Source organism: Orcinus orca, chromosome 16, assembly GCF_937001465.1.
Source record: "Orcinus orca chromosome 16, mOrcOrc1.1, whole genome shotgun sequence".
In the NCBI taxonomy this organism is placed as follows: Eukaryota; Metazoa; Chordata; class Mammalia; order Artiodactyla; family Delphinidae; genus Orcinus; species Orcinus orca.
In genome coordinates, this window is record NC_064574.1 from 47,073,071 (window position 1) to 47,089,949 (window position 16,879).

At 45.7% G+C, this 16,879-nt stretch overlaps 1 protein-coding gene and 1 pseudogene across 2 annotated transcripts in view; both read right to left on the bottom strand.

The window, feature by feature from the left end:
* The window catches only part of RIN2 (Ras and Rab interactor 2), a 98,717-nt gene that overhangs the window by 68,805 nt on the left and 13,033 nt on the right, over nt 1–16,879 (bottom strand). The gene's annotated exons all lie outside the window — the stretch shown is intronic.
* Nucleotides 7,984–8,674, bottom strand: LOC125961387 (short coiled-coil protein-like; annotated as a pseudogene).

Genomic DNA, 16,879 nt, shown 5'->3' on the forward strand with positions numbered 1-16,879 from the left:
TTTAAGTGGGAGTGGTTTTCCACCAGAGGGATAAACCATGCAGGAGGAATATACCATGTATCCATTCTATCTTTTTTTTTTTTTTGGCTGCGTTGGTCTTCGTTGCTCCACACAGCCTTCTCGTTGAGGTGGCTTCTCTTGTGGAGCATGGGCTCTAGAGTGAAGCCTCAGTAGTTGTGGCGTGTGGGCTCAGTAGTTGTGGCTCACGGGCTCAGTAGTTGTGGCTCACGGGCTCTAGAGTGTAGGCTCAGTAGTTGTGGCGTATGGGCTTAGTTGCTCCGTGGCATGTGGGATCTTCCCAGACCAGGGATTGAACCCGTGTCCCCTGCATTGGCGGGCAGATTCTTAACCATTGCGCCACCAGGGGAGTCCTATCCATTCTATCTTGATAGACGCTTAGGTCGTTTCCAATACGTTGCTGTCACAATCCTTACCATAATGAACAGCCCTGTGTATTGTGTGAAACCTCAGAGAAAATGCCAGGTTCTAGGCACGTGATAGGTTGAGGTGGTACCACGTGGCTCTCCCTGGGTCCGTGTCCAGCTACAGTGCCTCCACCTTCTTTGAAAACATCCACCTCACTTAGTGTTTGCTGGTATCAGACTTCTAAGCTTTGGCTAATCTGATGAGTACAAGTGGCTTTTTATTGTCTTAATGTGCTTTGCCCAGATTAGATGTGTCAGGGAGGAATAAACTTTCCTCTACCCTTCTAGGTTCTTCTGGCTGGTCTAAGAGTTAAGAACTGAAATAAATTAAATAAATTAAAAGGAGACAGATTCACAGCAGAAAATCAAACAGAAGTTTAATAACACGTACACATGGGAGAGACCCAGGAGAACTGAGTAACTGGCCAAATGGCCAAAACCTTTATATACCACCTTCAGCTCAAGACAAAAGAGGATGTTGGGATAGTGGTTTGGGGTTTCAAAGGGGAGGAAGGCAGTTCACATGAGATGGAACAGCAGATGTTTGGGAAACAAAGGTTTGCTGGGCCCTGCAGAGACAATGGGACCCGGAGAGGAGTATGAACAGACTTCCTGTCCACCACCTCGTTCATATTAGAGGTATTTATGGTGACGGCTCCCTTCCTGGAACAGGTCCTCTATCTGCATTCTTTTAGGCAGTTTAGGGGGAAGGTCAAAGGTTCCTCCTGAGTTGTTTTTTTTTTTTAATATTTATTTTATTCATTTATTTTGGCTGTGCCTGGTCTTAGTTGCGGCATGGAGACTCCTTAGTTGCGGCATGCATGCAGTATCTAGTTCCCCAACCAGGGATCAAACCCGGGCCCCCTGCATTGGAGGTGCAGATTCTTACCCACTGGACGACCAGGGAAGTCCCCTTCCTGAGTCTTCTGGGTGATTGTTTTCAACTCCAAATAATCTGCACGCCAAAGAGATATTTTGGGGTGGCAACTTTTTCTCCCCTACCTGTTTTGTTGTCCATTTGTATGTCCTCCTCGAAGGACTGCCTGTGCATTTATTTGTTGCCGTTTTGGGGCTTCTTGATTTTTTGTAAGTTGTGTAAGTTGTGGATATGAGTCCATTGTCTCAAATATTTAAAAGATTTTCTCTCATCCTGCGTCTCTGTCTTTTACGTTTCGTTAAACTTTCAATGTTGATAGAATCAAAAGTTCCTTACGGTTCTTGCTGACTGAACTTTGCTAGGAAGACATACCTTATCTTGAAGCAATAAAGTCTCCTCTGTTTTATGCTAAGACACACATAGTTTTCCTATGTACATATGATGTATTTGTTTATTTGTAGGCCTTTCATCCATCTGGACTTAATTCTGAGTGTGCTGTGAGGTCAGGACGAGGAGGTGAAGAGATGTCTACAGTAAGGCCAGGGCTGGTTACCCATGCCCCCCGGTCCCCCGCCCCTAAACCCTGGCCCTGGGATGCCTACATCTGCCCCAGGGCCTTCTGCAGACCAAAGAATGTGCCCAGAAGGCTGCTTTTCCTCAACCTGCCCAAAGGCTGGGGGTGGCCCACAAGGCATGAGCTCTGCCCTGGACTTTTCATTCCAAACGGAAAGCCAAAGGCTGCCACAGTATTTATGCCACAGTCCCTACTAGCCCTGCTGATCCAAAACGGCCCCTTAACCACAATCAGAACCTTCCCATTTACCAAAAAACAACACACACTACCTTTTTATTCCACTTTCTCCTTTGTAATTAAAAAAAATACAGCCTATCTCCAACACACTCACGCAGAGGAAAAGCTGACGAGCAACCCACCCCTCCCCGTCCTCTGGGTTAAGTGAATGGTTTGACACGAGTAACTTTCTGTTTTTAGCACAAAGCAGTAAATAGCAGTATTTAGAAGAAACAAACACAAGTGAATAACTGAATATTTAAAAGCAGAATTTTGGCTAAAGGCCCAGCTTCAAATTCCTTTGGCTCTGCTAATTCAAGCAAGGCATCCTTGAGGAAATAATTTGACCCCTTAAATTTTCTCATCCATGAACTGAGGACACTCTGAGGCCTGCTTCTCAGGGCTGTTTAAGAGTCCCAGGAGGTGCTGCAGGCCAAGTCCGCAGCAGACGGGCACCTTTAGTGTTTGCCCGTGGGGAGAGGGCTTAGCGATGTACACCACCACCGTTGGAGGACAGAAAAGTGAGAGTCTGGTTTCAGGCGTGCCAGAAGTATGGGCTGGGGTTAAGGATGCAGTATGTGCTGGCTGATTGTATCTGCTGGGGACGCAGGTCCTGCGACAACGCCCATGAGGGAGCCCTCCACGTGCTATGTCCTCCCGGCACCTGAATTCCACGGGGCTTGTTAGGGGCCTGATAAGCATGGATGTACTTTGGTTTTGTTTTTTTAAAATAAATTTATTTATCTTTGGCTGCGTTGGGTCTCCGTTGTGGCACACGGGCTTCTCATCGCGGTGGCTTCTCTTGTTGCAGAGCACGGGCTCTAGGTGTGGGGGCTTCAGTAGTTGTGGCTCGTGGGCTCAGTAGTTATGGTGCACAGACTTAGTTGCTCTGCAGCATGTGGGATCTTCCCCAGACCAGGTCTCGAAGCCATGTCCTCTGTATTCGCAGGCAGATTCTTAACCACTGAGCCACCAGGGAAGTCCAGCATGGATGTACTTTGAACGGGTAGAAATATTTGAAATTCCGGGAGACCCAATCAGTACTGGTGCCCCTTACGTGCACTGGTACTCTTTGCAGGACCTCATCGAGGGACCAGGCTTCGGTAGCGCTTAGCCTCTTGGGCCTTCCCCACATCTGAAGAGCCCTGCTGCACAGTGGCCTCCCCCGAGACTGGTGCTTCTGCCAGACACGTTAGGTGCTTCCCCAATGCCTTCAGGGGAAGGGAACTGGCCCTCCACGGCAGCCCCAAGTCCCTTGTCGGAGGACGGAACCTGATTTGTCTGGTGCACAGAGACCCAGAAGGGCCCTCAGAGTCAGTTCTGGACCACTGACTGATGGGCGCTGGGGTGTAAATACTCCAGATCCCTCAGCTCTGTTCCTTTAAGATGGAGCCAAAGTTACCCTCAGGGGACTGTGCTTGAACTTGGACCCTTGCTGACCTTCTCTGCCCCACTCCGCTCTGAGTTTCTCTCGGGAGCACTTCTTGATAAGCCACTTTCATGAAAATCTTTAGCTCTGGGTTTGTTTCTGGAGACACTGACCCAAGATGCCCCCAACCTTCCCACTTGGCCGCCCTCTTTCACCACTTGAGGTTGATGGTCCTGCACCTGGGACCCCCCTGGAGCCAGAGGCTCTCTCGAATGGCTGCCACCTGGATGTAAATTCTGTACAGCAGCAACGGTGTCCTTCTGCTCTGTGGAGACCTCTGAACTCAGGAAAGTCCGGGGCCCAGGAGTTGTTGAATGAATGGGTGCTCTCCCCTCTTCCGCCTTCCTCTTGGTAACTTCCCTGTTCATTTCCTTCTAGACCAGGGGTAAATCAGGACACAGAGTGGGTGGCGCTCCAGCCCGACCATTAGAGCCTCAGCTGGACACCATGGGGAAGTAGCTGACATTGCGGCAGCCACTGCAAAGGTGCCGCTTAAGAGTTTTCAATTATTCACCAGCAAACACACCGATGTGGTTGCACATGCAGAGCGCAGAGCTCTCTTCTGAGCCATGATTAAGCTCTCACTGAGCGGAAGCCGTTGGCTTTAAAACACGGCCTCTCTAATGACTCAATTGTAAACTGCTTCTGTCGACTTGTAAGAGAGACCCGCACTGGCTCTACCCTGCCAGACACTTGCCACCAAACATGGGGAATAAATCGGTGTCACTTCTAGAGGCCCAGCCCAAAGCTGTCTGTTAGTTTAGCCATATTTGAAATGATCCTCCACAGCAAACACTGATATAACTTTAAATTTAGTTACATTGGAAAAAAAAATTTTTTTAAAGATACAGAGTGGGGCTTCCCTGGTGGCGCAGTGGTTAAGAATCCGCCTGCCAATGCAGGGGACACGGGTTTGAGCCCTGGTCCAGGAAGATCCCACATGCCATGGAGCAACTAAGCCAGTGTGCCACAACTACTGAAGCCTACGCTCTAGAAGCCGTGCTCCGCAACAAGAGAAGCCACCGCAATGAGAAGCGCGCGCACCGCGACGAAGAGTAGCCCTCGCTCACCACAACTAGAAAAAGCCTGCGCGCAGCAACGAAGACCCAACGCAGCCAAAAATAAATAAATTAAATAAATAAATTGATTAAAAAATAAAGATACACAGAGTGTCTGTAGTTCTACATACGAAACATGGAAGCAGCCAGTGTGGTGTACCTTGAAACAGTCATTTGGCTGAGGTCCTGGTTTACTCTGTCAGTTGTCTGAGGCCACTGTTGCGTTAGATTCTTCAATGACCTCAGATGTCACAGATATCGCCATATCACTGCCCGTGGCTTTGTGTTTTAAGGTGAAATAATAAGCTAACCGACAGAAGCACAAAGCTCTTTCTAAGAGTTGGCACTAATGTTTCTACAGCCCTGGCTTCCGCATTTGTGTCTGAAGTCTTGATTTTGCATATTTTAAAAAGATTTTAAAGAAATGTTTACAGTGGTGATCATTTTGTAACGTGCAGAAATACTGAATCACTGTGTTGTGCACCAGAAATTAACTTGGTCTTGTAGCTCAATTATACTTCAAAAACAAACACACTGATAGAAAAAGAGATCAGATTTGTGGTTCCCAGAGGTGGGAGTGGAGGGTCGGGGAGGGGAAATTGGATGAAGGTGGTCAAAAGGTATAAACTTTCAGTTATAAGATAAATAAGTACTGGGATGTAATGTAAGAGAGTAAATCCTAAGAGTTCTCATCACAAGGAAAAAAATCTTTTTTCTTTTTCTTTTCTTTTGTATCTATATGAGATGATGGATGTTCATTCAACTTCGTGTGATCATCATTTCATGATGTATGCAAGTCAGATCATTATGCTGAACAGTGCTGGATGTCAATTATATCTCAATAAAGCTGGGGGAAAATAAGCAAAAAAAAGAAACATATATAGAGTACTCTAGGTCAACAACAGAGAAGAAAGACATACAATGTGCTCCATCAAATTTAAGATAGTATCATTATAAGACACCATCAAGAAAAAAAAAAAGATCTGCCAGTTATAACACACCCTTGACTATAGGATACAAATAACTTCAGAGATGGTAAAGCTTGAAAATCAGTACATCTTAGAATCGAAATGCGCTGTCAATTGTCTTCATGGAGCTCAAGTGGAAGGGCCTGAGGTTGTGTTGGTCGATTGTTAGTGCCTTGTTTTGCTGTCTTCTTAGTAACAAACGTGCTGCGTGTGACTAACATCCTGGAACTTACAAAACGGGTGCGGTCGGATGACCAGCCAGCCTTCCAGCTTCCTGGGCTCCACCTGGCACCCCCTCCAGGTGTGACAGTCTCCCGAGAGGTGATCCACAAAGTCAGAGGCTGGAAGACTGGCCAGAGCAGATTCCCACACAGCGAGCAGGCATCTCTGCTCAGGTCCTGGGAAAAAGGAAACTGGGAGGCCGATCGCATGGGAAACTAGAGCTAAAGCCCGAATGTGCTGCCCTTTCAGCCTTCGAGCATTCGGAGGAATCCCAATGTGGGTAGGTTCACCACTACAATCAGCCTTGCCCACCCATCGGTTCAGCCACAAAAGTTGTTCCTACAGTTAAGAAAAACTATGCAAAACTTGAAGCGAAAAAGCTCCCTTCAGGGCTTCCCTGGTGGCGCAGTGGTTGAGAGTCCGCCTGCAGATGCAGGGGACGCGGGTTCGTGCCCCGGTCCGGGAAGATCCCACATGCTGTGGAGCGGCTGGGCCCGTGAGCCATGGCCGCTGAGCCTGCGCGTCCGGAGCCTGTGCTCCGCAACGGGAGAGGCCACAACAGTGAGAGGCCCGCGTACCGCAAAAAAAAAAAAAAAAAAAAAAGTTCCCTTCAAAGTCCTAGTTGGGCACCATCTAACAAGCCTGCCTAAGCGTCGCCTGGGATCTCATTTTGTTCAACTCTTCTTTTTTTTATTTTTTTGTCTGAATCGCACGGCTTGCGGGATCTTAGTTCCCCGACCAGGGATTGAACCCGGGACCCCGGCAGTGAGAGCGCAGAGTCCTAACCACTGAACAGCCAGGAATTCCCTCAACTCTTTTCTTTTGATGAAGGCTCAGATCCTGTAAAGTCAGATGCAGAACTTATGGAAGATTGATACGGTGCAAATGATATTTGTTTGGCAGAAAAGATAACCCCAAAGGTTTTGGTTTTATTGCCCTGTCTACGTTGAGCCAGTTTTGTGTTAGGCTGAATTATATAAAATTGCAGTGTTGGAAGTGCAAAAAATGGTTGCATATCGGCAATATCAAGCCCATATCTAACTTTGCAAAGTTAGATACACAAAGCTGGCCAGTGGCAGATGTTAAAGCTGGTTCAAGATAAAATACTTTTGTCCGCTCTTTATTTATTTATTTTTTTGAAACAGCTTTTTATTAAACAGCAAAGCATAATGGCAACACAACTTTAAATGTTTGAAAACTTTAAATGTTTGAAAATTAGGTCACAAAGGGATGCAAAATGTTTGCAGTATGACTATCATATATACAGCTAAAGTCATCAAATCTTACACCAATACGAACATTAAGATTATTCCATGATTAGCCTAAATTTAATAACCATAAACTATATTAGTGGATCTCTCTTCCTATTTACTATTTTAACATTACTTCTGATACTGATTTCTTTACCAAACGGAATCTACAAACTAATTTTTTTTTTTTTTTTACAAACTAAATTTTAAAAAACTGTTAAATGACTAAAACTCTGCAAACCAGTAGCTGGGTTTACAGAAAATTCTGGGAGAAGTAGATAAAATACTGAGAAAGCATCAATTCGTATACATGTAAAACTCTCCCATTTTATTCATGATTCTGATACTAAAACACTTTTAAGGGACTTTGCAAAGTTGATCATCTGGGAACTGCAAATAAACCTGAGACCAAAATTATTCCCTTCTAGGTGTGGTTTACATAAGGTTAGCCAAACTTAATCCATTTTCTTATATATTCCCCCCCAAATCTAATCTGTGCCAGAGATACCACAAATCTGGACTAAAAACAAGTACTTACCAAGTACTTACCAAGTACTTGGTTATAAGTACTTACCAAGTATTGAATACTTCTCCTACCCTATTTCTATTTTCCTCAAAATTTTCTATTTCAAACACACACACAACCAGAGCTCGTCTTTTCAGATATCAAGTGGATTATCTTGTGCAAAGGAAGTTTTTAATGACAAATCTTCCCAATATGATAATTCAGTTTCAAAGAAAAATCTTCATCTTTATAGCCCCCGTTTTCAATTGATGAAACAGAAACCAACTATCCTATCTTATTACTAAATATAACAAATAAGCCCTAAACCGAGAAAGTATCTTACTTTGGTTAAGTTTCAACAGAGTTCGGGCTACTCTCTTAGATGATTAACTAAAATTACTTTTTACAAATGTGAAACCAATTTTTTCCTTAGGGGAAGGAAAATGGGAAGAAAGCAAATGGAGAAGAGACACACGATGGTGGACAGGGTGTATAAAGCTGTGCATTCAGTACATGATTTTGGTCACTTTTTCACAACACGGTGGTTATCTTCTTGTATCTCTAACTATGCCTATAATAAAAGACAATGCTAAACCTATAGATCAAAGCAAATTTGACATAACTTCATTTTCAAGTTTCACAAATATATGCATTTCTAATTATAAAGTCTCTACGTCTGCACATTTTTGTAGACTAACATAATACACAAACTCATGGAAGTCTCCTGTTATGCTCTTAATTTTGCTTAGATCTGACATTATCTTCATAAGTACTCAGTGAAGCCACAAACAAAAGTACTATAACTTTTGCAATCTATCCAAGTTTTAAAGAAAAAAAGGTCAGCAGCAATTCCATAAGACATAAGGGATATCAATCCCTTATTTTCTTTGGCTTTTTGTGTCAGTTGTTTGAAAAACACTAGAAGCTGACATGAGGTTTTCTATCTATTGTCCAAGGACTTGGTTTTCTGATTTTAGCTTCAGATTTTCTTCCTTAACTGCATCTACTCTTGCAGAGAGATCTTCAAGTGTGTGTTGGAGTTCCAACACTTGATTAATAAGTCATGTTTTTTCCTCCAGTTCCACCTGATTTTCAGCATCGACTGCATCCATGTCAGCATTCATCACCTTCAGGAACAAAACTTCTGGGCCTTGGATACAAAATCCTTGGTGAATGGTCTGCCGTTTGAGGCACCGGCAGGGGGAGGGAGCCAGAGGATAACTAAGGTCTGGACACTTGGACCAACTGGCCCACTCTTTATTTGCTAGTCTCTGCCATCTATGATTGGCTTTAATAACTTGTTGATTTTCTCCTTAATGAGTTAAATCAATCTCTGACACACGCTCACTACGTATTTGTATGAGAATTATGTTTTTCACGTCTATCCATTCTAAGAGACTTGACGACTGTGGGTCCTTGGCCTTGTGTGTGTATAGGGTGAGGGGTGTGGGTCGCTTAACCTCTCTGGACTTCAGTTTCCTCAAGCATTCAATACATCAATGGATTTCTAACGCCTCTTCTGGCTCAAACTCTTGGTGACGGCCAGCTGCCCCCCTTAGCCTTTCCGGAATGCAGTGGCATAAATATCTAAGTCACATTCACTTCCCTTTTTACCACCTCCAGCTTCCTACCGAGCAGCTGCCTGCACAGGACTTTCAATAAGCCCTGGAGGAGAAATAATGACTCCCCCTTTCTGGAAGTCAATCTGAATGTATATATCTGCAACTCAGTATGCAAACTATCGAATTCAGCATTTCCAATTCTAGGAATTGATCCAAAGAAGCAGTCAGATATATGTTAAAGAAGGTTCTCGGGAACATCATTTATAATCATGAACAATGGAAAAAGGACTAAGTGTCTAATAACAGTGGCCTCCTTAAAAGTGTGGTACAGCAAGGTATTGGAATATTATACAACCCTTAAAATGGTGATTCTGTCATATATACACACACACATATATATGTTTATTGATATGTCAGTATATACATACAGAGACCTGTTATTCAGTGGGAAAAAAAGTTGTATGTATTCTCTGAGCCCATTTATGTAATATATTTATCTATGGATTAATATAATACACTAGAATTACAAACAGAGAAAGCAAAATTCTGTACTCATCAGCATCTAGATTCTCACAGGGCTCATTTCCAGGTGGTGCAATTAAAGAGGGTACAATATAGGTGATATTCTCGTTCTTCTTTACGTTAAGAATTTTTTCTGCAATAGCTTTTTTTTTCCATAGGAAAAATAGCTATCTTCTTTGGGAAAAAGAGAAGTAAAAGAACAGTTCAACGGGTGGAATTCATACAGAGCCCGGAGTTAACAGCCTAGCAGTTAGATCAGTCTTCAGAGCTCCTGGGTTTGGCAATATGATAGTCGGCCAGTAGGTGCTCAAAGTTGCCTAATGGAAGTACCAGCAATATACCACTTGGTTGGTGCAGGCCTTGATAAAACTAAGGAAATGGGATGCTCTGCCACTTGTCATGGCCTGAGCTAATGAATTATGTTCCTCTCCCCTCGAGGCCAGGTTGACACTCAGAGCTGTACCTCACCCACACAGCCCACCTTTTTTTTTGACAAGTCTACTCAATTACAGGCCAGGGGTTAACTTCAGCATGGAATCAGAGTCACTCCTCATTCCAAAACCTCAGTTACACGTAAGGAAGTTTTCTCTCTCTCTTTTTTTTTTCCTAGCTACAAAAAGCAGTGCAAACTCTGAGCTGTAATTTTCCTGTGCCCACTGTCTCTGCTCAGCCCACCCCAGTGCTACTAATTTCAAATGCACTGAGAGTGTTTCAAGTGGCATTTCTTCAAATGTTTTCACCCAACACTAGCAGTGTGGGATGTGAACAGGCATGATTTCAAAACAAGAGTTACTGCTCCAGTAACATTGGAAATAGCCAATGAAACTGGGTTAAACATTCAATTAAACAAGTTCACGTGGACTCCTCAGAACCTTTTAAGAAGCCGGTGTAAGTGAGGGTCTCCAGGAAGAGAACAGAGTGTGTAGGATTCCACAGCCTTCTTGATCTTTTTTTTCTTTTAATTTTTATTTTATATTGGAGTATAGTTGATTAACAATGTTTTGTTAGTTTCAGGTGTACAGCAGAGTGAGTTATACATATACATATATCCTCTCTTTTTTTAGATATTTTCCCATATAGTCCATTACAGAGTACTGAGTAGAGTTCCCCGTGCTATACAGTAGGTCCTTATTAGTTATCTATTTTATATATAGTGGTGTGTATATATCAATCTCAAACTCCCAATCTATCCCTCCCCCAACTCTTCCCCCACTGGTAACCGTAAGTTCATTCTCTAAGTCTGTGAGTCTGTTTCTGTTTTATAAATAAGTTCATGTGTCTTATTAGTTTTTTAGATTCCCCTTATAAGCCCTTCTGATCGTTAAGACTCTGTTGAGGACATTTTCCGAGGAACAGTGTTCTACAGAAACTCTTAAGGAAATGCTGACTTGAGGAGATGCTGACATGGCCCCTAGGAATAGTAACTGCCGTATTTGGAATTTCAATTTTAATTTTTTTTTAAAAAGAGAAATGGAGTAAGGATTCAAGGGGAAAGTAACAGGAGAGGAGACATGAATCTCCAACTTGCAACATGAAGATGAAAAATTTAGAATCGATCATCAAAAATGTTTTTTTCTGTAAATTGAGTATGACAACATCCTCTGAGCACATATATTTAATTTAGGGAAGGAAGAAAGCAGAGGGATTATGAAAAGGGACTTTGGATTGTAAGACAATGTAAAGTCTGGTCATTTTCAGTCTTGTGAAGATGATTAGTAACTCGCAGGCAATGAATCATTGAGGCTTTGAAACTGACTAAAATGCAAAGGCTTTGTTTCTAATCAGGACCTGGAGCTCTGATGTAGATGTCAGCCGAGGCACCCCAGAACTTCAGATGGGATACAGGCAGCAGGTACAGGTAGCACCCCGCCCGTACCTCCCGGGGTCGCTGCTCCCTCAGGCTCCACTGCAAGCACGTGGACGCCTCTGCCCAAGGCTGTAGATGCTCTGTGGGCGGATGAGGTCTGAGCAGGAGGGGCTCCATGCACAGACACCCCAGCTTCCCCTCACCCAGGAGGGACAGTTCTGATGCTCACTATACAGTCTCCCCAAGGCCCCCAGCGGGACTGAGCCCCAGTGGCTGTTCTCCCTTCTCTGTCTCACCTCCCTATGCCCCGACCTGAGCTTCTGGTGGTCACCTCCTAAACAGACTGCTGGTGTTCATAACCTTTCTCTGAACCTGCGTCTGGGGACCCCAACCGGTGTGGTTCTTTTCACTATAAATTCAGAGCAAGGCCTCTCAGGTTACCTCCTCCACCTGAGGCAGCTGGGTGCCTTGGTCCCTCCCTAATGTTCCCAGGTAACAGGTATACGCGGGACTATTCCTGCAACTCTGCTTACGTAAAGTGACCAGAATGGGGCACAGCGTTCCAGCGCTAGCTTGGCCTCATCTCTCCTCTACACAAACAGGACAAGTTTGATAAAGAGGGTTTCAACCCTTTTTATCATTCAGAATGAAACTAGCAGAATAATATTCCCCAGACTAGTATTTCCCAAACTGGGATGCACACGCGCATCACTTGGGGATCCTGTCAGAAACGCAGGTCTTGGTTCCTAGGTCTGGGGTAGGGCCTGAGATTCTGCATTTCAACAAACTCCTCGGCTGACGTGCAACAAGGTTCTAGGGGTCCAAGAGCCCTGAGGACAAAACCAATATATATGTATATATATAGGTTAATCAACTCGAATTGTTTTAAGACTTCCATTCACTAATTCAGCTGCTCAGCTGCAAACACGAGAACAGCTGTTGAAAAGTCCTTCTGATGGTGGGAAAGTACATACTTGGCATATCCGGACACCAAAGATGTCCATGCACAGCACGGGGAGATAGCAGATTTGGAATGAGAGCCACTGTCAACACACATTTATTGAAGATCGGCCACCTTTGGGGAACTGGGCTCAATGGACACTGAAAGACGTAGAAGACATTGTCCCTGTCCCTAAAAAGGCTTACAATGTGACCGGAAAGGTAAGACAGAGAAAAGTAACAGGAAACACATGCCTGGTTAGTGGCCACAGCCGGTAGTGACTTGAACAACTTTAATTGGTCCTAAGTCACAGTGCCGCCCCTCTGCTCACCGAGCGGACTGCATGGCCCCTGCCCCAGCGGGCAGACACCAGGAGCTGCATTTTGCAAGAGACTCAGGCTTAACTTCAGCCGTAGCACACACTCCCCACAACACACATGCTCATGTGCCTTGTGGGTGATGTTCCTCTATTAGAGACGTTTTAATGTCCGTACTCAGGGCAAGAGAACTAAAAACTTTTAGAGGGGCTTCCCTGGTGGTGCAGTGGTTGAGAGTCCGCCTGCCGATGCAGGGGACACGGGTTCGTGCCCCGGACCGGGAAGATCCCACATGCCGCAGAGCAGCTGGGCCCGTGAGCCATGGCCGCTGAGCCTGCGCGTCCGGAGCCTGTGCTCCACAACGGGAGAGGCCACAACAGTGAGAGGCCCGCGTACCACAAAAAAAAAAAACTTTTAGAAGCAGAATCCATCCCATGTTCATAGCTGCATTACTCACAATAGGTGGAAGGGGGAAGCAGCCCACATGTTCATCAACGGATGAATGGATAAACAAGATGCGGTTTATACACATAATCAAATACTGTTCTGCCTTAAAAAGGAAGGAAATTCTGATACATGCTCCATCATGGGTGAACCTGGAAGACAGGATGCTGAGTGAAATAAGCCAGTCACAAAAGGACAAACATTGTACGATTCCACGGATGCGAGGTTCCTAGAGTATAATCAAGTTCATAGAGACAGGCAGTAGAATGGTGGCTGCCAGGGGCTGGGGGGGAGGAAGGAAGGGGAAGTGAGTGTTTCATGGGTACGGAGTTTCAGTTTGGGAAGATGTAAAGGTTCTGAAGATGGATGGTTGGGACGGGGGCACAATAATGTGAATGTACTTAATGCAACAGAAATGCACACTTAAATATGGTTAAAACGGTAAATTTTATGTATGTTTTACCACAGTTAAAAACCAGAATCCACAAAAGTCAGAAAACAGGGTTTCAGAGTTTTTTGTTTTGTCTTTTTTACAGATCTATGCTACAGGGACTGTCTTTGGAGGAAATAAGCTACAATGGCCCAGCTGCAGCTTCTAAACCCTGGGGTCCCCTAAGAAGGTAACGGTCGTCTGAAGCGAAGCCCCAGAGGGTCCGAGATGTGACCTCTGGAGAGCCTGTCCACCGATTCCACACCTACGGACCCAGGGCCTCTTGATGCCGGGATAAAATGCAGCCCCCGCGGTCATGTGTCCCTACACCTCGGCGTCTTCTGTCTCCTGATGACAACAAACACTCAGGATGGAGAACAGCCTGACGTTCACACACCAAGATGGTTAGGAGTGACCAGCCCAGCCCAGGATACTGGGAATCTTCCCAATGCTGGACAAGCCTCCTGGAACCAGGCGGCTGGGCTGAGACCCTCCAGGAGGGAAGAGCTGATCTTACAACAGGTGCATCGACCTGCAGGCCTGAGGTCGGGGTCGGAGCTAGAGAGCTGGGTCCAACCCCACATGCCTTCCTTTGGTGCCTACAAGCAATGCCCGAAAGCTCTCGCCTGGTTTTGGATCTGAGCATTTTGGTTCAGACAAGAAACTTGTCTATGGCCAGATGACTTCTGTGAGCATATGGAAGGCCCTTGAACTCTTCTTGCAACTTTATATGGAAATTTGAAATTGTATAGCAGGTATATGTGATACTATATAACATACATGACAGTATATAATACAAAGAATCCTTTGTGCCATCGTCACAACTCTGCTGTAAATTTGAAATGATATCACTCAAAACCCTCACCCCCTACCCCCGGGGCGGGGTGGGGGGGAATTAAAACAACGTACTTAAGAATGAAAACCAGGCTGCCAGATGTAGAGAATGGACTTGAGGACACAGGGGGTAAGGGGAAGCTGGGACGAAGTGAGAAAGTAGCATTGACCTATATACACTACCAAATGTAAAATAGCTAGCTAGTGGGAAGCAGCCGCATAGCACAGGGAGATCAGCTCGGTGCTTTGTGACCACCTAGAGGGGTGGGATAGGGAGCGTGGAGGGAGACGCAAGAGGGAGGGGATATGGGGATATATGTATATGTATAGCTGATTCACTTTGTTATACAGCAGAAACTAACACAACACTGTAAAGCAATCATATGCCAGTAAAGATGAAAAAAACCCAAAAAACAAAACAGGCTGCCAGGAATCACTTCCCTAATTTCTCCCAGCTCATCTCCAAAGCTCACTTTGCACACTCTTCTTGCTGGGAAATCTCTGCTTTGGAAAGTTCAGGCAGCTCTGTTCCTCACCCTCAAAATCTGCGTCTCAGTACGCTTGGACCCCTCGTCAGAGGAAGTGTGGCCGACACACCTCTTCCTGCACAGGCCACTGGGCTCCAAGGCCTGGTTGTGCCATGGCCCCTGGGCACCCTGACCACACCGAGCTGAGCCCCTTCACCGGGGCTCCTGCTTAGCCCCCTGGCGAGCCAAGGTTCAGGGGTCCCCAGGCAGACCCGCCGAGCTTCCTGCTGAGCCCCAGAACCACACAGCCCTGGTTGGAAGGCCAGCTTGGGCTCCTGCCGCCTGGGGGACCCGTGGGGGAGACCGTAACCTCCCTGAGCCTCAGTCTTCTCATCTGTACAAGGGGTGATGATCACTTGGTGGGGGGATGAATGGGAACCAGCATAGGGAAGGTGCCCGCACATCTGTGGCCATAAGAGCCCCAGCCGGTGGTGGGTGGAGGCTGCTGAGCCCAGCACTTGGCTGTCAAACGTTTCCAGGAAGGAAGCATTTTAATTTCATCATATAGTTAACTTGCGTGTCACGTGGGAAAAATAAAAAAATATTTTAAATTATATACAAATGGTGGTGGTGGGACAGAATTTTTCAGGCTTTGGGAAACTCTAAAGGCATTTAGTGTGGTCTTGGGGTAGGGCAGGAAAGCACCGTAGGGTGAGTGGCAGGGGTGAAGGAGACAGGGAGGGGGGCTCGGGGGGAGATTATGAAATGGGCTGCACTGGGGACAGGTGTTTTATGTCCTTTAGTAGATTACTAGCAAAAACTTGAGAGCAGGCATAGTGTTCCCGGTGGGGATATTTTTCCGCCACTCAAGCCCGAAATACAGCTCCTTCAAACAGGAGATGCTCATCAAATGACCACGAATCTCTCCGAATGGAAATGAAGCGTTACCTTCTTCGGCCTGGCAGTCATTTCTCTCTCTCCAGTCTGATTCTGAAAAACTCTGAACTTTTGAACTTGAAGCCTTAGTTATAAATGATGATGTCTTTGCGCTCCTCAAATTATCCCCAACTCTCATTCACTTGTATGCCCCGCGATGAGAGACTCCTTCCGCACCATGATTCTAGTTACCAGTGGGTTAGTCTCCCCCTCTCTCTGATGTCCAAAGTCTTTCTGAAGTTCTTATGGACAGAACATAACTGGAGTCTGAAGCTGCTCTCATGCCCAGCTGAAGGCTTGCCCAGAAGCCAGGGCTAAAGGCTGGTACGGAAGCTCCCCTGGTTAGAGCCCAGGGCAACTCCCAGCTGCCTGGCATCTCGTTAGGGACCCGCCCTTCCCGAGGACGGCTTTGACAGTCCCTCCAACGTGGATGTCATATATCAGAGGTCCTTGGAGGCCTCTGGACACACTCAGCTATGTTTTGTCTGACTCGCCCCACGTGGGCTTGTCCTGTCTTTTATAACTAAAATGGTTTCAGCATTTAAACATATGATGTTTCCTACAAAAAAAATCAGGAGGTTTCCATAAAAATCTAGGTTTCTAGCTTCTTGAAACTGAAAAACTCTGGGCCGTGGTGATGCTGACCTCTTTATACGGGATATCTGCTTCTGGTTTGCCTCAGTCCCCACCACTCCCTACTGTTCGCCAATACTGAGACCAAAGGTCAGTGCTCAATTACCAACTTGCACCTGGGAGGGCTCGACTGGTTTAGGTTATGCGCCTGGCCCCTGTAGGCACCAGAGGTCGAGAGCTCTGGTATATTCACTCTGGCTACTTCTGATGATCTACAGGAGGCAGGGAATGTGGTTCGGGAAAGCGCATGGGCCACGCCCTTGGAGACCAGGCCCTTAGTGGCCCTGTCATGTGTTCATCTGTAAACTGGAGGCGCTGCTACCCACACTCAAGATTGCCTTTGAGAATTCAGTTGCAAAATGCAATTATCTCCCAAGTCAGGGCTCAGCAAACTCTTCCTACAGAGGGCCAGAGGGTCAATATGTTAAGCTCCGGAGGCCGTATGGTCTCTGGAGCAACTTGG